This window comes from Anolis carolinensis, chromosome 4 (assembly GCF_035594765.1).
Source record: "Anolis carolinensis isolate JA03-04 chromosome 4, rAnoCar3.1.pri, whole genome shotgun sequence".
Lineage (NCBI taxonomy): Eukaryota > Metazoa > Chordata > Lepidosauria > Squamata > Dactyloidae > Anolis > Anolis carolinensis.
The window spans coordinates 6,005,533-6,028,459 of NC_085844.1; the positions used below are offsets into that span (position 1 = coordinate 6,005,533).

General features: G+C 41.3%; 1 protein-coding gene across 1 annotated transcript in view; it reads right to left on the reverse strand.

Annotated features, from left to right (window-relative positions):
- The window catches only part of psca (prostate stem cell antigen), a 66,577-nt gene extending 47,309 nt beyond the window's left edge, over positions 1 to 19,268 (reverse strand). The window contains exon 1 of the mRNA XM_062979944.1: positions 18,998 to 19,268. The gene's annotated coding sequence lies outside the window, so the exon portion shown is untranslated. The remainder of the gene's footprint in view (positions 1 to 18,997) is intronic.
- Between the last annotated feature and the right edge of the window lie 3,659 nt (positions 19,269 to 22,927).

Sequence of the window (22,927 nt, forward strand, 5' to 3'; positions counted from 1 at the left end):
GATGCAAGTGGGAATCTTCTTTAAGGATTATCGAGGAGTGAGCCAACAGATTAGAACTGTTTGCCCGATGGTGAATGGAAGTCGAACAGAGCTTTCTCGGCTCTAAGACATCTAGCTGTTCAATCAAAGCCTTTGCAGAGGTTTAAGTAAATATCTCAAATGATTAAGAAATACTGGGGTTGAATGACAGCTTGGAAAGCAAAGTCCCTGAGCGAGTGATGGGCCCTTGAGCTCAAATTCACACATTATTAAAAATGAATCGTAAGTTAGGATTCAATCTTAGCGAAGAGTTTTGGGATAAAATACTTCAATCAGACAAGAAATTGATCACAAAAATATATAACAAATTGTTGGACTGAGCAACAGAGAAGGAAACCATAAAAGCTTGTATGACTAAATGGGCAGAAAATATACGTCGACCTATAAATTTAAATGAATGGGAAACAATGTGGAACAAAAAACTAAAATATAAGTACTCGACCGACCTTAAGGAAAACTGGCTAAAGATGTTCCATAGGTGGTACATGACACCTACAAAATTATCTATGATGTATGAAAACGTCCCAAAAAATTGCTGGAAATGTCATAACCAAGATGGAAGCTTTTTTCATATGTGGTGGACATGTAGTAAGGCCATCAGTTTCTGGAGTGAGATTCACGAAGAAATCCAGAAGATCTTTCAAAGGAAATTTCCCAAAAAGCCAGAATACTATCTGTTAGGTTTAACAGACAAAGACTTTAAAATGCCGCAAAATGAGGACATTTTATTTACTTATATGACATCAGCAGCCAGGATCATCTATGCAAAGTACTGGAAACTAGAAGAAATGCCCGACCTGGGTCAATGGAGAATTAAATTAATGGACATTAAGGATATGGACAAACTGACCTTTTTGATTAAAAAGAACTCAGGCAACCCTATAAAACAAACACTTTGGGACCAGGTAGAAAAATACTTTAGAAGACAGAATAAATAATTACCGGGAGAGGTACAGTGAAATAACAGTGAAATAACATTGTACAACAAAACTAGAAAAGAACCAAACCGCAAAGGATTGGAAGGAAGTCAAGACCAATATGGTTGTTTTTTTTTAATTTTTTTAATTTTTTTTAATTTTTTTATTTTTTTTCTCTTCCCCCTTTTGGGATTTTTTTTCTCCTTCTCTTTCTTATTCTTCACTTTCTATCCAATAATTGTTCTCACTCTTTCGATGTACTTTATTTCTATATATGCAAATAAAAATTATATTAAAAAAAAGACATCTAGCTGTTCAATCAAAGCCTTTGCAGAGGTTTAAGTAAACATCTCAAATGATTAAGACATACTGGGCTTGAATGACAGCTTGGAAAGCTAAGTCCCCAAGCGAGTGATGGGCCCTTGAGCTCAAATTCACACATTATTAAAAATGAATTGTAATTTTAGGGTAGAATTTGAACCAAGGTGGTGGTGCATTTCAATTGGGTTAACTAAAAATCTGTAGGAATTTGCAGACCTCCCCAATGCTTGCTATATTTCCCTTTGCAAATTTATCATGGAGGTGATGAAGCCATTGATATCTATGTGGTAGGCAGCAGTGGCCTGGTTTTACGTGGAGCATGAGCTTCCATTACAGACTGGCCCACATTTTGTATGAACTAACAGGTCTCTTCTGCCAACAGGAAGAAACAATCCTGACCCTCTTGACAGATGCCCATCCAGAATCTATCGAAAAAGAGAAGGAGAATCCAATGGATGCCCAGGCATCAACAGATTCCGTTATTTAACAGCTCTTACAGCAGGAAAGTTTTCCGAATGTTTAAATAGAATCACTCCTCTAATAATCTGAATGCATTGGTCCATGCCCACAACCTATATTTCACTATTAAAGAGCTCTTACCATCAGGAAATTCTTCCAAATGTTTAGGTGGAATTTCCTTTCCTGCAGTTTGAATTCATTGATCCTTGTCCTAGTTTCCAAAACAGCAGACAATAAGTTTGTGTCTTCCTCAATGTGACATCTTTTCAAATGGCTAGCATGTACCCTCTTAATCTTCTAGTTTCTAAGCTAAAACAGTGGATGTGGCTCTTAATGAGACATGTCACATTATCACAGGACATCTACATCCTACACCACTGGAGAAATTAAACTGCTTAGCTGGCATTGCACCATCTGACATGTGCTGGGAAGAAGCAGCCAACAATGGAAGGACCAAGGCAGTGACATCTCCGGCCCATCCCCTGTTTGGATATCATCCAGCACACCAATGCCTTAAATCAAGAAATAGCTTTCTAAGATCTACAGAGATACATAGAATCATAGAATCATAGAATAGTAGAGTTGGAAGAGACCTCAAGGGCCATCTAGTCCAACCCCCCGCTAAGAAGCAGGAAATCGCATTCAAAGCACCCCCGACAGATGGCCATCCAGCCTCTGCTTAAAAGCCTCCAAAGAAGGAGCCTCCACCACGGCCCGGGGGAGAGAGTTCGCAGGAACACTTCAGCAAGCAAGAGTCCAAAAGTGGCAGGCTAAAACCCAGAACCTTAATCAGTGGCTGACGCCAGAGGAGAGATTCCCCCCTGGGCACGCAGAAGACTGGGCAACTTGGAAGGCACTGAACAGACTGTGCTTAGGCACCACGAGATGCAGAGCTAACCTTAAGAAATTGGGCTACAAAGTGGAATCCACGACATGTGACTGTGGAGAAGAGCAAACCACAGACCACCTACTGCAATGCATTCTGAGCCCTGCTGCATGCACAATGGAGGACCTTCTTGCAGCAACACCAGAGGCACCAGTGGCCAGCTACTGGGCAAAAGACATTTAGCATTAATGACAAGTTTTTTTTTTCTTTAAAAAATCTCTATGTTTGCAAATCCATTACAACTTGTACCCTCGGTTCGCTTCTAACACGAGAAATAAATAAATTCTAAGCTAAACATAACAAGTTTCCTATGGTCCCATCTACACTGCCATATAATACTATTATGGTATATGGTCAGTGTAGACTTATAGTTTAACTGCACTGACCAAATTGTTGGGAATTGATGAGCCGCTAAGCTCTAATCACCCCCTTTATGAGGTAAATTCCCATTAAAATAGCAGAGTAAAATGCAGCAGTGAGACTTAAGCGTTGTGAGTCTTGAAAGCCTTTGTATATTCAGGACGGCAAAGGACCGCAAAGTTAGCTTCAAAGTTTAAAAGCATTTATAGAGGTTAAAAGAAATCCATTGTTGGATAGAAAAGGTTTGGAGCTAACTAGCTAATCTAATCTGATCTAATACACATAGACTGATCAAAATAACAAAGGTCTAGATAGCTACATCTTGGCTAGTAGAGGGACAAAGTGCGTCCTCTCTCTGGAACAAAGCAGGAAGCAGGAATGGCGACCAAACCTCGTGGGTCGCTTCTTCTCTAGGGCCATAAACATTCCAAAGGCCCAATTGGGGAAGTTATGTCAACCCTAGGAGAGATCACATTTCTAAAATATCAAAGCGTGGGGTTGACCTAAATAGGACAGGAAGGAGGAAACAATAGTAAAGCCTAATCAGAGCATGCATAGAACTGGGGAAGGTGTCCCTAACTCTTTTCTAGGCTTCCTGTCTAACCATAGAGACTTAAGCAGTATTCTGTGAATCTAGACTGATCAAATAATGCAGTTTCAAATGGCATTATATGGTATTAGTAGATGGGGTTGAAGGTGCTCCTCATGGGGATTCATGGTTTCTAGACCTTTGACCATTTTTAGTGGCCATCTCTGGACATGCTCCAGCTTGCCAATATCCTTCTTGAATTGCTTTGCCCAGCATTGTACACAGGGTTATTCCAGGTGAGTTCTGACCAAAACAAAACAGACCTCTATAGATGTAGCTTAGAATCTCATTGTCTATTTTATTTGATTCATGTTTGGTTTATGATCTGCTAAGACTCTGAGATCTCTTATACCTGGACTGTTTTCAAGCCAGATGTCACCATTCCTATATAGATTTTTTTTGTCTCTTCATCCCTCTATGGAATAAGGAGTAAGGGATGCCAGTTTGGAGGAAGAAGCCTGCTGCGGCACCTTTCATCAGCCGTCTCATTTTCTACATCTGACGGGAGCTGCAGAAAAATCGCTTTGCAAGGGGAGCCTTCTGCCTGCCTGTGTGTGAACAGGCCAATTACCTTCTGCCAGGAGAGATCATTTGCAACTTCTGAGACAATGTGCTGGAGGCTTCTGGCGTGATAATTAGAAATGGGGCTTTGGAGATTGGAGGGAGGGCAAAGAACACCGAGGCCTGGGCACTCGGCCATGGTACCAACAGGTGAGGAAGAAGGAGAAGGAAGGGACACCCATGAAGGACGTCAGCCTAATTAAAAGAAATATTTCAATTTTTCCAAAAGCTGTGGGCTTTTATTGGGCCTGATGGCCTATCCAATTATTCAGGATTAATTACATTGGTGAAAAGTTTCCAGCAGCCACAAGGAGCAGCTGGTGGGGAAGAAGACGAAAAAGGGGGAGATGAAGGACATTTGGGGTCTTCTCTGCTCAAATCTTTCAAATAATCTCCAAGGTGCTGGAAGTGAGCTCGTAATGATTCTAATTGATCCATTCAAAGAGTTAACCAAGTCTTATGGGATGTGAGTGGGAAAGATCCCAGAAACTCCCATCCTGGATGATTATAAGAGCGGGATGAGGAGGAGCAGTAGTTGGTAGTTTTCATGTGTCCCTTCACATTGCACAATGATAGCAGTCTTAGAATGTATCTACCCTCTAGAACAGACATGGCAAACCTTGGCTCTCCGGGTGTTTTGGACCACAACTCCCACAATTCCTAACAGCAAGTAGGCTGTTGGGAATTGAAGTCCAAAACATCGCAGTTTAATCACAATGTAATGTTATGGCTGAAAGTGATGAAATTTTGGGAGTTTTCATATGACAAGGGATGTAGCCTTCTTAGCCAAAGGGTTCTGGTGCTTCACCAAACTACATCTTTCAGGATTCCATAGAAGTGAGTCATGGTAGTTAAAGGTGTCAAACTGCATTCATTCTACAATGCTGATGCAGTCTGATTTTACTTTAATTGCCATGGTTCCATCCTATGGAATTTTAAAACTGTCATTGTGGAGAGGGATATTTAATATTCTCAGCTGGAATGTTCCAGAGAAGCACAAAATATTCTCTTTCCATTTCCTTTCTGACATTTTTTCAGGTATTTAAATATAGATATCATACCACCTCTTCCCCAAACGAAACATAAAGGTAAAGGTGAAGGTTTCCCCTGACTTTAAGTCCAGTCATGTCTGACTCTGGGGGTTGGTGCTCATCTCCATTTCTAAGCCGAAGAGCCGGCGTTGTCCGTAGACACCTCCAAGGTCATGTGGCCAGCATGACTGCATGGAGCGCCGTTACCTTCCCGCCGGAGTGGTACCTATTGATCTACTCACATTGGTATGTTTTCGAACTGCTAGGTTGGCAGGAGAAGCTAAACATACCCAACCTTTTTGATCACTCCTGATAAGGCTTTATTTTTCTTTACCTTTGATCATCTTGGCCACCTGTCTTTGGATACAATTTCAGCTTCTCAATATCTTGTGGTGTGTAGATCCGGATACAAAGTTATCCCAGGTGAGGTCTGGGAAAAATAGAATAGAATGGGACTGTCTCTTCCCTTGCTCTAGAGCAGGCATGGGCAAACTTTGTCCCTCCAGGTGTTTTGGGCTTCAACTCCTACAATTTTTAACAGCCAGTAGGCTGTTAGGAATTGTGGGACTTGAAATCCAAAACACCTGGAGGGACAAAGTTTGCCCATGCCTGCTCTAGCCACTTAGATGTCTATCCATTTTTGGGTAATGGCACAATGATCCATTACTTTGAGAGGTGAGTCTCAAAGTAATTTTGAGAGGTGAGTAATTTTGTCACTACATTCACAGAGGAATTCCCTAAGTATCACCACATTGCACACTGATATAGAAAGTCATAGAATGACATGATGAGAGGTGATCTCAAGGACCAATTACTCCAACCTCTTGTGCCAGACAGAAAGATGCAATTCCAAGCCTTCCTGAAAGATACCCATCCAGCCCCTGCTTCAAAACCTCTATAGAAGGAGGCTCCACCAGACTCCCAGGCAGAAGCAGCAGTTCTTGGTGTCAGGAAGTTCTTATCTTTAGGCGGAATCTCTTTTTCTGCGGCTTGAATCTGTTGCTCCATTGTGTTCTTGCCACTGGAGCAGTGGAAAACAAGCTTTCTCTGTCTTCCCTAAGACATCTTTTCAAAGATTCAAACCTGGCTATCATGATGCCTCTTAACCTTCTCTTCTCCAGGCTAAAAAACCCAGTTCCCTGATACGAATTAGTGGCTTCCAGACAATTGACCATTTTGGTCACCTTTCTTTGGACACATTCCTGCTTGTCCATATTTTTCTAGAACTGGACACAGGGTTATTACAGATGAGGTCTAACCAAATCAGAATAGAATGGGATTATGACTTCCCTCAAGTCAATTAGCTTCCACATCACGCAGTTGACTCATGCTCAATGTGCTCTACTAAGACCCATCTCCCTAAGCTGCTACTCATAGGGATTAATGTTTTTCATACTTTGGACCATTGTTGGCCCTCAAGTAAGGTTGCACCTGATTAGTACCTGGGTGGAAGACCACCAGGAAGATAAGCTAGAACATTAATGGAAGGGTAGGAAACGGATTCAAATTGCAGCAGAGCGGAATCTCCTTTTCTGGAGGTTTATAAACAAAGGCTGGATGGCAATCTATAAGGGATGCTTTTATTGTGTGTTCCTGCATGGCAGGGAGTTGAGGTTGATGTCCCTTGAGGTCTCTTCCAAATGTATGATTATAAGATTCTATAAAAGATCACTTTTCTAAATTTTGGAGAGTCACATTTACCTATCAGAGTGGACAACACTGTTCTAGATGGAGTAAGAAAATGACCCAGTGGATGGACCAAATGTTCCCAAATGCCGCACCACTAATTGTAGGCCAAGAGACTGGCTGAAATGTGTCTTATCTTTTGCAGGAAGGTGATGGTGCCAGGAACAGGGAAAAAGGGAAGAGAGTTATCGTGTACAAGCAGGATGCCAACAGTTTCCCTTGTTTTTAATTGCTTTGTTTATTCCTCCCCTATCTCTCCAACTTGAATGCCAATTGATTTTCCCATTGTCAAGAAGAACTCAATGCAAGCAGTTCGGGAGCCTTGGATCTTAAGCAGCTTTAATTCTCATACAAGGCCTTGGAACAGCGTTCGCGTTTAAAATGTTATCGGTCTCGCTGAAACACATAACAAGCTTGAAATGAACAGCGAGGCGGATCCTCGTTCCTCCTGCCGCCGTCTCCGTCCGCTCTCCTCTTTTGCAGATTTAATTTAAATTACAAATGCTCGTGATAAAAATTTGCACTCAATAGCACTTATATTATATGCGATTATTTCCAGCCCGCAAGAAAGGCGGAGGGGTTAGAAGGCATCTCTCTTCCTCCTCCATTCATTTCTTAAAGGCGCAAGGGCAAAATATGGAGGACGGGAAGCTGGTAGACCAGGGGTCCCCAAACTAAGGCCCAGGGGCCACATGCGGCCCATTGAAGCCATTTATCCGGCCCCCACGGTGGCGGCTCCCTCCTCCTCCACATGCCTTTCCCACCTCCTCCCTCGCCTGGTGTGTGCCTTCCAAAACTTTGCTTTTTTATAATAGTATTTTAATTATTATTTAATTAATTATTAATTATTAAGGGGTGCTTTACTAGTGCTTTTGGTGCACAAAGGCAGAAGGGGGTTGGACTAAATGGCCCAAGGAGTCTCTTTCAACCCTCTTTGTTGTTGTTGTTGTTGTTGTTGTTGTTGTTATTAACAGAAGGACACAGTATAACACAGCAAACGAGATGTATATGCTGGATTTCGTATCACAAAATCACAAGTTGAACACTTCCCAAGCATTTAGGCCTGTGTGATTTATTATTATTATTATTATTATTATTATTATTATTATTATTATTATTGACACAACAACATAGTCTGACACAGCAAACAAGTTAGATATGCTGGATTTCGTACCACAAAATCACAAGTTGAACACTTCTCAAGCATTTAGGACTGTGTGATGTATTTTTGGATGGTAAACACTTGGGAAGTTATTATTACTATTACTATTATTATTATTATCATCATCATCATCATCATCATCATCATCATCATTAACAACATTAAGGCTGGGTGGCCATCTGTCAGGGGTGCTTTGCTTGTGCTTTTGGTGCACAAAGGTAGAAGGGGGTTGGACTCAATGGCCCAAGGGGTCTCTTCCAATTCTCTTTATTATTTTTATTATGATTATGATTATTATTAACATTGAGACTGTATTTGTTCCCGTTTTGTTTTTTTACTTCAAAATAAGATATGTGCAGTGTGCATGGGAATTTGTTCATAGTTATTTAAAAAACTATAGTCCGGATCTCCAACGGTCTGAGGGACCGTGAACTGGCCCTCTGTTTAAAAAGTTTGGGGACCCCTGCCATGGAGTAAAGATTCCCCACTTTTTGAGACAGATAGAGAATGGACAGTTAGCCTTCCACACTTGCTGGGGCATAGGGCTCCCATGAAGGTGAAAAATTGAGAATAAAGAAGTTGCTTTTTCTTAACCCGAGAGAGCACTTCTCTAAGAAATTCTAGGTCTTCCGGCATAAAGGGCCTAGAGCTCCTCAGAGACGTGTTTTCTGCAGAAATCTTGAAGTCCTCCAGTGTGACCATAGAAATTGACCATAGAATAATCCTGGAGGACCAAGAAATGCACATAAAGGTGTTCTTGGTAGAAATCACCAGGTCCTCCAACATCACTGGAGAATGTTAACCATGGATTCACACTGGAGGACCTAGAGATTCATAGAAGGAACATTTTATTTGACAGAGCACCTTTCTAGAAATCTCTAGGTCTTCAAATACAACTATGTGATTGATTTATGGAAGCTGACCATAGAATTACATTGGTGGACATTAGAGATTTCTACAGAGGAATTCTCTAGAGAGGAATTCTGTCTAGGAATATCTAGATCTTCCAGTGAAAGTTGGCCATAGCGTCATACTGGAAGAATTAGGTATTCCCAAAAAGAACTTTTTTAAATTAAAGCAGGAAATAATCAAATCTTCAGAAGTCAAAACCACAAATGTGGTGGGATTGGTCATGGTTAACTTTAGGGATATGGGTCTTTCAGTGCTTCTTCTCATAAGCTCTAAACCAGACTTTCTCTAAAGGAAAATAAAGATTGAATTATGAGTCATTTCTAGAATTTTCCTACAAACTGGGACATGGAGGCATGGATTCTAAGTACAGGAAAAGAGGTTCCATCTGAATATTAGGAAGAACTTCCTGATGTTCAAAGCTGTTTGATGGTAGAATATGTTGCCCGGAAGTATGGTGGAGTCTCCTTCTCTGAAGGTCTTTAAACGGCTGGATGGCCGTTTTTCAGTAAGGCTTGGATAGTGTTTTCCTGTATGGCAGTGTTAACATAAACTGGGCCCCAAGAGGATGAACCCCAGAGTGTGTCACTCCATAGGGACGATCAGAGAGCCTGTGTTGACCCTTTCCTTTGTTTCAAGCCATCCTTCGTTGAAATTCTCTAGCATGTTGCACAAGCATTACACACCCAGACCTCAGTGAATGACCAAACATTAGTTAGCACAATCCCTTTAAAATACTTTGCGAAGACACACAGAACACATAATGGGCATTAGAAAGGGCACACGGCTTGTTGTGTGTTTTCCGGGCTGTATGGCCATGTTCCAGAATTATTCTCTCCTGATGTTTCACCCACATCTATGGCAGGCATCCTCAGAGGTTGTGAGGTATGGAGAAACTAAGCAAGGAAGGTTTATATATGTGTGGAAGTTCCTGGGTGAGGGGAAAGAACTCTTGTCTGTTGGAGGCCAGTGTGAATGTTGCAATTAATAGTGAAGGACAAGAGGGATCCTCTCACCTCTGCAGGAGTCTACCGGATACCATGCAGCTGTGGACAAGTCTACAGAGGGACCACCAAACGCAGCATTGCCCGAACACAAGTCAAGGAACATGAAAGGCACGTCAGACTCACTCAACCAGAGAAATCAGCCATAGCAGAGCACTTGACGAACCAATCTGGACACAGTATACTATGTGAGAACACAGAAATGCTCAACCACTCCAACAACTATCGTCTCAGATGACACAGAGAAGCCACTGAAATCCACAAGCATGTGGACAACTTCAACAGAAAAGAGAAAACTATGCAAATGAACAAATTCTGGTTACCAGTATTAAAAAAACTCCAAAATCAGAACAATAAATAAGGAGTAGCACTCTGGAAACAGAAGAATTCTAGACATGAATCAATCAGGGGCAGCTAACGACTCTGAACAAAGGATTCCCCCAGGCTAGAATGTGAAGCTGGGAAGGCCATTTAATGCTTACAAAGGTGCTTCATTTCTCCATACCTCACAACCTCTGAGGATGCCTGCCATAGATGTGGGCGAAATGTCAGGAGAGAATACTTCTGGAACATAGCCATACAGCCTGGAAAACACACAACAACCTTGTGATCCCAGCCATGAAAGCCTTTGACAACACAAGCCACATGGCTTTTCTGATATGAACTGATTTTATTCCTGGGAACTTTTCCTGGCCTCTATTGTTAAATCAGACCCTCTCCTTGGGGTCTCCATTGAATTCACAAACACCCTCTGGATCTAATCCAAGATTTTATCATTATGTTTTTGTATGTGATTTTTTATGACTTGTTTTTATTGTTGTTTGATCTGTTTTATTGCTTTGCTTTTATATGGTTGATGACTGGGCTTGGCCCCATGTAAACCGTCCCAAGTCCCTCCGGGGAGATGGAACGGGGTATAAAAATAAAATAAAACAAAATAATAATAATAATAATAATAATAATAATAATAATAATAATAATAATAATAATAACAACAACAACCCTGGTCACTCTTTTGTCTACTCAGCTGGCCACAATTGTATTGATAAAAACAGAGGCATTAAAACCCATTTAAACCTATTATCCTTTACCCAGCCATATCCTGGGTGGATCAATAGACAGACACAAGCCTTCAAATAGAACCAATGACAGTTTATTACATTTCTGATCATGACTTGAGCCAATCAGTGATGACAATGGATGGAGCTGTGATGTCTCAGGGACCCTTGCTCCATGACCCCACGGCCATCATAGATCAAACTGAGGAGGATATGGGTTTTTTTCCCATCTCAGCAAGATTCTGTTCCATTCCAGATGTTCCCTGTTGACATTTTGGTGCCAAAGCAAAGTACGGACGCCCTTGAAACAGAGCCTGGTTCCCCGGAAAGTGTTGTGTTTGATAGGAAGTCTTTTCTCAAAACACATCGCTCCCATAAGGAGTTTTTGAGATGAAGTGCAAGATTAGCGGAGAGAGAGGATTTTAATTAACCCATTTCCCTAGGGAAGCATCGGGGAGGCAGGCATGTTGACACAGCTACTTTCTCTGGGAACAATAGGGGAGTTAAAGACCTGTTGGGGGCAACTCTTGAACTTCCATAAAAGTTCTGCACTGAGCTCTCCCTATCGCGGTGTCAACGTGACTAATCCAAGAAGAACATCGTCTCTTGTTCCTGAGCTCCTTTCGGTGCGCTTACTCACGAGTAGACCGGGAGTTGCGTTTTCACTCCTGTTCGAGTTTGGACTGCGTTTCAGATCCACCACGAATTACCTTGCCTAGCCTCGAATCCTTGTCTGGACTTAACTTCAAGAATCTCCTGGTGAATCCTTGCTCTTTCCCCACTCAAACTTCCAAAGAGTTTGAGTGTGTTTCGGTTTTTGGATTGTAGACTTTGGACTCTAATACTGGACATATAACTTCATTTATTTGGACTATTTTTGATCTTTCCTATAAGGACAATTCCTTGACTATATACTCTGCATACTTTTGTTTTATTTTTTATTGCATTAATAAAGATATTAGATTGTTCATTGGCCTTTGTGTTGGTTTCCAGTGCTCACACAGCCTAGAGGCGTTACAGGAGCTCCTGGACCTATCAGAGAGTAGATCCAGGCCAGCAGCATTTTGGACCAATCAAAAGCCAGCTTGGCAAAGTACCCGTGTTTTGAATAGCTGTCAAAGTGATATAAATAAATCTGCATGTTCAAGCTTATGTCAGTCTTTGGAGCACTCACTCTGCTGACATCCTCTTTGGCCAAAGGAGAATAAAGCCTCTGATTTTTGCCTTCACCCATCTGTGTCTTATTTGATGTTTTGGGAGCTTGGGCTCTAACTGGAATTACTCAGCAGCAGAAAGGCATTGGACTAAGTGTACTTTGGGGTTTCTTCCAACTCTATATTTCTTTTTTATGAGTCTTCCTCTGTTTTCACTCTCTTCCTCTTCCCCCAACCCCTATATCCACTTCCCAATGATTCCAAGCTTTTGAGACCATCTTCTCCATATGCCTGCATGTTTCTCCTCCTTCTGAAGCATGGCTCTTTAAAACAATGATTGCCATGAGAAACAGCTTAAGGCAAGCGAGACATCGTTCCGTCCCAGCAATAATTTTTTAAATTGCACTTTGCAGCAAGGCGTACCAACCCTCGTAACGTTAACTTGCTTATAAAGGGAAAATTAAATCAGTTTTATCATGTGAAAGCAAAATTGTTGCATGCAAAATGTTTCGAAATATAGCTGAGCGTCAAACTGCCCTTTTAAGTGCTCGGTTTAAGGAGCTAAATAATCGATGAACATACTTGTAATGTAATAGCTGGTGGAATAAATTGAAGTATTTTTTTCCCAAAAACAAATCTATGTATCTTTCCCATCAAATTGCCAATTGCTTTCCAATCTAGCATCTTTACAATCAGTGAGAGTTTTTCTGTTGAAACTAATAAGGACAAGTTGATTTCCTTGGTATTTTCATAATCAGAGTGGAAAAGAATGAAGAGCATAAAAAGGAGATGGTGTTTCTTAAGAGGCAGGCATTTTCTTGTTTTATTTAGTGTGCAAGCATTATGTCTGAAAGCTGGTCTGTAATGTGCTTTTTAATGCGTGTCCCTTTCTTTTTGAGGAACAGGAGGTACTAGAGTTTGATGGTGGGGAAAAGGAAGAGAAAACTACTGCTATATCACATTAAATTTGAACCATAGGCATTCATATTGGAATCCCCCTTTAGCTATTTCCCCAGGAGTCTACATATATAGATCCATATATTGATCCTTACCAACAAACCACTTCTTTGAATTTTCATTTCTACCATGAGATGGACTTATATAGCGAATGGCTTTCAATTACTCCTTCCAAATGAAGGTTTCCCGGTCCCAGGGAAAGACAGAAGTGCAAGTTTCTGTACCAAAGTCTTCCCATTAGACACAGCATAAAGCTATAACCAAGTTCTCAGAGAATAATGGTGGTTCTCCATTGTACCTGCATAACAAAATTGCAGAATAATGGATTGACTGTGCTATTATTTATTTATTTGTTTACTTACAATATTTATATTCCGCCTTTCTTTCTCACCCTGAAGGGGACTCAGGGCGGATCATATTGTACACATACAAGGCAAACATTCAATGCCATATGAACATAGAGACAGAGACGGAGACAGACACAAAGGCAATTTAACCTTCTCCAGCTTCCAGCTTCCTGAGGGGATGCTCGATTCTGGCCATAGGTGGAACAGCTGCTTCATCATCCACTATGAAGCCAACTTCCTCATTCCTTTCCGCATGCTGGTGGCAGTTTTATGGTGTCATAAATTTAGTTAAATTAGCCTCCCCACATAGTGGTAACTAAATTTCCTACTTGATAGATACAACTATCTTTCGAGTTGCTTAGGTCAACGAAGAGCAGGGGCTAATTTTATTTTAATTGTCAGGTGCTCACTTCAACACAGGCTCGCCTCGAACTCATGACATCTTGGTCATGGTGATTTATTGCAGCTGGCTACTAACCAGCCTGCACCACAGCCCAGCCCAGGCGAATCACAATGCACATATACGTGGCAAACATCCAATGCCATTAGACGTATGACATATATAGACAGACACAGAGGCAGTTTAACATTCCAGCTTCCAGCTTCTTGAGGGTATGCTCGATCCTGGCCAAAGGAGGGGCTGCTGCTTCACTGTCCACTTGTGACACCGAGTCCTTGATGGAGTAGTTCCTCATTCTTCTGCATGCTGCTGGAAGGTTTTATGGTGTTGTAAATTAGTTAAATTGGCATCCCCGCATAAAGCGGAACCTACATTTCCTACTCGACAGATGCAACTGTCTTTTGGGCTGCATAGGTCAACAGCAAGCTAGACTATTAATGGTCGGGAGCTTACTCCGACCCAGGCTGGCTTCGAACTCATGACCTCTCAGTCAGTAGTGATTTATTGCAGCTGGCTACTAACCAGCTGGGCCACAGCCCAGTCCTTTGTATATGATATTGCACAACTGGATACATTTTGGTTTCATATTGAAGAATTGGATGCTTATGTGTGTGATGTCATGCAATTGGATGCATTCGTGTCTAATATTGCACAATTGGATAAAAGGTGCAAGGCTATTCTCATGATTCCATATCCTTGGTCATGCAATGAAGTGGTGTCAAACTGTATTGATTCTGAAATGTACCTTTAATTCCACAATGAGTCAAGGTAAAAAATAAACCTCATGCTTACTTAGAATATCTTCTGCCATTGTATGCTGTTATGTGCCTTTGAGCCAACATGATGTAGTGGCTTGAGTAGATTACAATTCCAGAGACCAGGGTTCAAATTCCTCCTCAGCCATGAAACTCACTGGATGATGTTGGGCAAGTCATACAACAGCGATTTCAGCTAGGACCATGGTTAAGAGGGTCTGTGCCTGGTGAGCATAAGCTAAACCAGATAGGCCAGGACAGAGAAACAAACTCACCAGGTTGAAGACAAGCCACAGAGGTTTATTATGATTTGGCCAACAAGGATGCAAATGTAGCAATTTGCTTCAAAATAAACAAGCAAAAACATACAGCTTATACAGTTCTGACAGCTATTTAAACCATCCACACCCTCCCTTGATTGGCTGGCCAGGATTTGCTCCAGTATTTGCTCCAGCCGCAGAGATGCCCTCTGTTAGGGTGCAGTCCATAAGGAAACAATGGCAAAGATATGCTGATGAGGTTTTGATTTGCTCAAAGGTTCCAGTTTTGTATGAGAATAAGATATGGAGTTCAGAAGACAAAGGTGCCAGACTCAAGAGACAAAGATGTTGATCTTAGGTAATAAAGGACTTGGCTGCCCATAAAGAAAGTTAATAAATGCACATATTTGAAGCCCAAGGTACTCTACTAAGACCCTCATAAACTGCTCCTCATAGGGATTAATAGTTTCTATACTTTTGACCATTTTGGCCCTCAAGTAAGGTTGCACCTGATTATTACCTGGATGGAAGACCACCAGGAAGGTCAACTTAACTAGGATATTGCTTGGGAAAAACTGAAATAATATATGCCTGTGTGTATCCCCGAGGCTTTTTTGATCTCTGAACTGTTGGGAAGTGAGACCATCAGGAAGAGACAATACCAGCATGAGAAGTTAATTCCATCATGTAAAGTTTCCAACTTCCCAAAGGGGTCTGGAGATGAGTAATTGTCAGCACACAGATCAATGCTGTGTACTTTTCATTGAACTGTATATTTACCTCTGAAGCACACCCAATGTGTAAACTAGACTTGGCAATTAATCCCATTATGAACTATTTTATATATTATCTCAAAATATTCTGTCTGTCCACCCCTTTTTCAGGGCAGACCTTCCAAACAACTCCAGCTTCAAACCCACAAATGAGAGTTGTTTATTTTCCCACTGCTGAGGAAACTATGACCAGGAGGATTTCCTAGCCAATGAATGCGTGGATCCTAGCTTGATAGTTTTTTCAATAAGGGGACGGCACAGATATTTTGAATGGCTGTGAATAAAATGTCCTGTGCTTTATGTCTGATCCGTTTGAGCGCAGACTCTGTATCTGACATTCTTTCAGGATGGAAAGTAATGAACATCAGTTCCTATTGCCTTCAAACCAGGTTTGCATGTTAATCTGGTTTTCAAAGTAGTGGGGCGCTCCGGGCAATGGACTTTGGTAAGTTACTGAATCTTGGCCTCAACTTCCCTGCCATACTGATTCAAGGATTATGGTCATTACAGTCTTCCTAAAATAATCTTTCCAATCTCAGCTAACCACCCAAGTGCACATTCCTCTTTTGTTGTGATTTACAACCTCTCTCTTTGCTGGGAGCTGAATGATGGCAAACAAGGTGTCAGTTTTTTTTGCAGAAGAGGAAAAGAGATGCAGGCCACCATCTGGTAAATGAACCTCTAGTGCAAAACTCAATAAAGAAGGAAAAAGAAGTGAGAGGGAAGAAATAATTAAAAGGGAAAGAAAAGATTTAGGAAGGCTGTAAGAGAATAGACTTGCAAGAGGAGCTTGGGGCTTTGCTGTTAGGTCTCAAGCGGGTTTGAGTTTCCCCCCAGGAACATAATAATAAAGCAAGTTTCAGATGGAAGTGAAGAGATGCAGAGCTGGTATTACTTTTGAAATAGTTAGGTTGGCAGATTAGCTGTCAGCTTGCTCATAATCTTAAGGATCTATAGCCTAAAATGCCCAGAGGTACCATTACATAGAGAAATTGCTGGAAGAGGGGGAAGTTTTGAAAAACAAAGTTTCTTGCACCAGAAAACCCATGCACCAAATATCAGAGACTGCACTACAAAGAGAGGTGTTGTGGTCTTCCATTGAGGTTGCATAGCAAAAATATGGACTATTGCATCAATTGCACTAGATATCCCTTGCGCTTGATGTTGCACAGTTGGATGCATGTCTGTATGATGTGGCACAGTTGGCTTTGTTTGATTTCAGTGTTGCACAATTGCATGCAACTATGTTTATTTTGAACAGAGACTTTTGATTTTGATGTTGCACAATTGGATGTGTTTGTGTTTGACCTTACCTAATCACATGCTTTTGTGTGTGATGTTGCACCATTGGATGAATTGCCTCTCTCTGAAGCTGATGTGTTCCATAGGCAAGGTGGAATTCGAACCCTGCTGTTTGGAGTTGTGGTCCAGTGCTCAAACTATTACATCGTGTTCACTCAAAGGTACATAAAAGGATATAACAAATATTCTGAGTACTAATAATACATTTTATTTATTCCCTGTCTCTCCCTATGATTCACAGCAGGTTACAAAATAATTAAAAATAGGCAGACAGATACCATTAAATACAACACCATTAAAATGGATATACCAAAATAAATAGGCATGAATTTTTAAATTTTGACCCATTATGTAATTAAAGATGTATATGCACTTGTTGAATAATAATAATAATAATAATAATAATAATAATAATAATAATAATAATAAGCAGTCAAAGAAGAAGAACATGCCCTGGCAGAATATGTAAAGCAAAGTGAAGAACCTGCTTTGATTGAAGTCAAAAATCAGAAACTCCTCAAAGCACAGCAGACAAAAAACCAGTACAAGAAAGCCACACTACAAACTAGAGCTGACAGCTGGCACAACAAAACATTGCATGAAAAGTTCCTTGACAAAATTGAAGGAAAAGCTGATAAGGAGAAGACCTGGCTCTGGCTCACGAATGGGACCCTGAAGAAGGAGACAGAAGGCCTGATCCTTGCAGCCCAGGAGCAAGACATCAGGACAAAGGCAATTCAGGCCAAGATCGAAAAATCAGCTGATGACCCAAAATGCAGACTGTGCAAGGAAACCGACGAAACCATTGATCATATCCTCAGCTGCTGTAAGAAAATTGCACAGACAGACTACAAACAGAGGCACAACTATGTGGCCCAAATGATTCATTGGAACTTATGCCTCAAGTACCACCTGCCAGCAGCAAAGAACTGGTGGGATCACAAACCTGCAAAAGTATTGGAAAATGAGCACGCAAAGATACTGTGGGACTTCTGAGTGAGGTAATAATACTAATAATAACAACAACAACAACAACAACAGATTGACAAAGTTCTGGAACACAACACACCAGACATCACAGTTGTGGAAAAGAAAAAGGTTTGCATCATTGATGTCGCCATCCCAGGTGACAGTCGCATTGACGAAAAACAACAGGAAAAACTCAGCCGCTATCAGGACCTCAAGATTGAACTTCAAAGACTCTGGCAGAAACCAGTGCAGGTGGTCCCGGTGGTGATGGGCACACTGGGTGCCGTGCCAAAAGATCTCAGCCGGCATTTGGAAACAATAGACATTGACAAAATTACAGTCTGCCAACTGCAAAAGGCCACCCTACTGGGATCTGCGCGCATCATCCGAAAATACATCACACAGTCCTAGATGCTTGGGAAGTGTTCGACTTGTGATTTTGTGATACGAAATCCAGCATATCTATCTTGTTTGCTGTGTCATAATAAAATAATAATAATAATAATAATAATAATAATAATAATAATAATAATAATAATAATTATTTAATTTCTTACCCAGCTCTCCTTGTGGCTCGAGGTGGGTCAAGTTTGAGACCACTTTAACTGTCATGGCTGAATGCTATGGAATCCTGAGAGTTGTAGTTTTACAAGGTCTTTAGAGTGCTGGTGCCTCACATACTCCAGATTCCACAGCATTGAGCCACGGCATTAAAATGATGCTACAATGCATTAATTCTACAGCGCAGATGCATCCTGGAACATTCCCCGCTAGTCATTGTCTTTGTCCATGGGATTTCATTTCTGGAGGTCAGTGAATCCTCTTTGCATTTTAGTCTGCATTTTAAAAGAACTATCCAAGATATTAAACCTATTTTGGGATCACAGTTCAGTGTGACCCCCAAACCACATGGGTTTAATGGCTCCTTTAAAGTCTGGAATAAAACCCAGAGTGGATTCACTGCCTACTGGTATGGAAGTTGGTACTTACTGCTGTCAGTAAGCTGGCAAAGTTGAAAAAACAGTAGCACTAACAAAAAGAACTAGGTTGGCAATAAAGGCCTGCTCATTTCTAATTGAGCCCTGGAGGTTCACTCACCATTATGAAAAGCAAGAATATAGATGGGAAGCTTCCATGAAAAGGTTGCTTCTGGATGTCGACAGGATGGCATCTGGACCCACGGGGTGCAGTGTCTCGATGTTTGCTATGAGGCGGCAGGGCTCATTCTAACCCCATTTGCCTTCAAAGTGATGACAACCTCTGCTGCGAGGACATCTTGCTAGTTAGCTGAGCCACATGGTGTGCTTTTCCGGCGATGACAGAAAGATTGGACTGAGACCAAAAGAGTCTCTGGTCCAATTCCCAGCTTGACCATCCTTCTAATTGTAGAAAGGGATAGAGGACTGCAAAGCATGGTTACAGATTTCCTTGATAGAAATTGTTCCTTGTTTTGGTTCATCTGCTGCTGAACCAATATATCTGTTATATCGATATAAACATACTTCAATTAACAAAGCCTCTGACAAAGAAGTTCTTTTTTAGAAGGTCTTTTTACAGATTTCTAACCAAGTCATCCTTTTCTTAGAAGTTTTTTTTTTTGTAGAATCAATATTAAAGAATGGTGAAGGAAGGCTGGAGGAAGACATAATTTCAGTCTTTCTATGTAGCAAAGTGGAGCTGGACTGGGTGGTCCTGGGCAGGGGCAGTCTAACCGCGAGGCAAATCAGGCACTTGCTTGTGGCGCTATCCTCTAGGGCAGGGGTCCCCAAACTAAGGCCCAGGGGCCAGATGCGGCCCTCCAAGGTCATTTACCTGGCCCCCGCCCTCAGTTTTATAATATAATATTTTTATATCAGTTTTAATAATATAATATATTGTATATACATATAATATTTATAATCATATTATGTTATACAATATAATACTAATAATAATACCATATAATAATATTAATTATATGTTATATATTATAGTTCAATATAGCAATATATAATGCTAATATTGTGCTATGCTAATAATATAATATATTGTATGTACATACAGCTGCTCTGAGTCCCCTACTGGGTGAGAAGGGAGGGATATAAATGTAGTAAATAAATGCAGTAAATAAATAATTAATTTTAGACTTAGGCTCGGCCAAAGTCTGAAATGACTTGAAGACACACAACAACAACAGTCCTAATTAACTTGACTTCCATTGAAATCCTGATAGGTTTATGTTGGTTAAAATTGTTTTCATTTTTAAATATTGTATTGTTCTTTCGTTGTTGTTGTTGCATTACAAATAAGACATGTGCAGTATGCATAGGAATTTGTTTGTATTTTTTTTCAAATGATAATTCGGCCCCTCAACAGTCTGAAGGATAGTGGACCGGCCCTCTGCTTTAAAAGTTTGAGGACCCCTGCTCTAGGGGGTGCAGTTGAGGCACTCACGGGTGCGCGCGCATGCGTGCATGCGTGTGTGCGCACCCCCGCCTCCTCTTGCTTTTGGCCTGGGCCTGCCTTCGGCCCATGGCCACCTTTTGCCCACGGCCACCTTCGGGGCCTGGCCCACCTTAACCCTATGGCAGGCATGCTCAGAGGTTCTGAGGTTGTTGGAAGCTAGGTAAGTCGGGTTTATATATCTGTGGAAAGCCCAGGGTGGGAGAAAGAGCTCTTGTCTGTTTGAGGCTAGTGTGAATATTGCAATCGGCCAGCTTGATTAGCATTTAATGGCTTTTCAGATTCAAAGCCTGGCTGCGTCCTCCCTGGGGGCATCCTTGGTTGGGAGGTGTTAGCTGGCCCTGATTGTTTCCTGTCTGGATTTCCCCTGTTTCCAGAGTGTTGTTCTTTATTTAGGCTTTTCCTTAATCCCTCCTTATTATCCAACATTTTTGCTTATCCAAACGTTTTTATTTCTCAGTGTTTTTTCAGGGGGGGGGGGCACCAAAATTCTGTTCGCCTACACTTTAAAATTACCTTGGGCTGGTCCTGGTCCTCGGAGTATCTTTCCATTCTATGATTCTATTTCTGAATCTTAATAATTCATCAGGAAGTTCATATTAGCCCTTAAGCAGACAGCCCTCGACATTCTGTGCTGATTTGAAACTGATGTCAAGTCAGCAGTGCGGATGCACCCTTAGAATCTCTAGTCCTCCAGTGTGTCTCAGTCATCAACCTATCCCACATTGAAGATTCCTAGTGCTATTTTCTAAGGAGGTATTCTCTTTAGTAATATTGAGTTCCTCCAGTGGAAATTACAGGACCTAGAGGTTCCTAGAGAAAACATTTTAAACCCAATCTGTGAAAAATTAAATCTACAAAAGTCAAAAGTGCAAATGTGGAGGGACATTTATTATCAATTTCTCTTGGAGAGGGACAGATAAAGGTAGCACTTGAGATGTAGTGGCCTTTGCAAGGCATTCCTGGCTTTTAGGTCCATGTGGTTTCCCGCTCCAAAGGATGTCGGGAATAGACCACATCTGGCCTGTATCAGCATTAAGTTTTCTTGCTTTCTCTCTGACCCTCAATTTTAAAGCTCGTGGAAGTTTAATGGCTCTCTATTCACAATGCGCCATCTGGATCCATCACCTCTGCAGCTTCTTCTCATTTAATCGTGGATAAATGCCACTAATGAGTTTTGAAAGGTGCCGACTCTGAGAGAATGTGGAATGAGTGTGGAGTGTTGGATGGGAAGATGGCTGGGAATCTCAATTGAGAGCCATTGCCTGGGAAGAGGAATACAAACACACGTATGCACAATATTCACAAGATGGGAAGAACTGAGCAGAATTCTTCATTCCTAAAATAAACCTGCTGCTGTGGCAGAATGCCAGGTTATGCTTCTGTGATGCACCGTGCTAGGTACTGAGCTTGGCAAAGTTCCATTTGAGTGGTTGACAAATCCTCGAATTCCTCACTTGGGGAATTTAGGGAGTTGTTGTTATTCCACTCCACAATGAATTTTTCCAAATTCTAGCAAGGTGAAAAGTTGAATGTAGAATTGCAGTAACCCGGGCTTTAGCACAGCAGGTTAACCACCAGCTTCAATAAATCCTACCAGTCAAAAGGTTGGCAGTTTGAAGCCCAGGTTGGTTGTGAGCATTCGGCCTTCAGCCCACCTCACTACCCACCTACAGCGGAGTGTAGATAAATAAGTACAATTTAAAGAGGGAGGTATTTTAATGGCACTATAAGGAAACACCAGAAAAATGCCAGCGAAGGAGGAAGTCTGTGAACAGGGCTCTTTTACATGGAGGATGGAGTGACAGCATGATTCTGACCATGCTTGATTCTGACCATGAGGGGCATGGTCGAAATTGAGCACAACCACCAGGACGTCGAAGATGGAAATACCTATATATCTCTATCTGTACTGTTGTCTGTCCTATTTGTGTCTAATGGCATTGAATGTTCACCATATACGAGGGCTATCTATAAAGTAGGTTACGTTTTGGATTTTACAAAGGACAAAGTATAGGAGAAATCATTTACCATATCCAGCTGAAAGACACATTCCAATACTACAATCTCATGTAATCTCCATTGAAATCTAGGCATGTTTCATATAGATAAAGGAGTTTGAAAAGGTCTGCCCCAGTAAATTTGCCGCCTCTCTCCTCGGTTTCCAACAATGGGGGCGTGGCTGGCAGTGCAACATTTTGGCTACGCTGCAGGAAGGGAGAAGGGGGAAGAGCTGAGGACACAAGCAGGGAATTTACTGGAGCAGTACTTTTCAAACTCATTTATCTATATGAGACGTGCCTAGATTTCAATGGGGATTACATGAGATTGTAGTATTGGAATGTGTCTTTCAGCTGCATATGGTAAATGATTTCTCCTATACTTTGTCCTTTTTAAAATCCAAAATGTAACCTACTTTGTGGATAGCCCTCGTATGTGTTCTGTGATCCGCTCTGAGTCCCCTTCGGGGTGAGAAGGGGAGATATATAAATATTGCAAATAAATAACTAAAACCTTACACTTTTGTTGGGCTAAGGGATGCAGGGCTCCTGGGGAGTCAGCAAATTAAAAATAACACACTTCTTT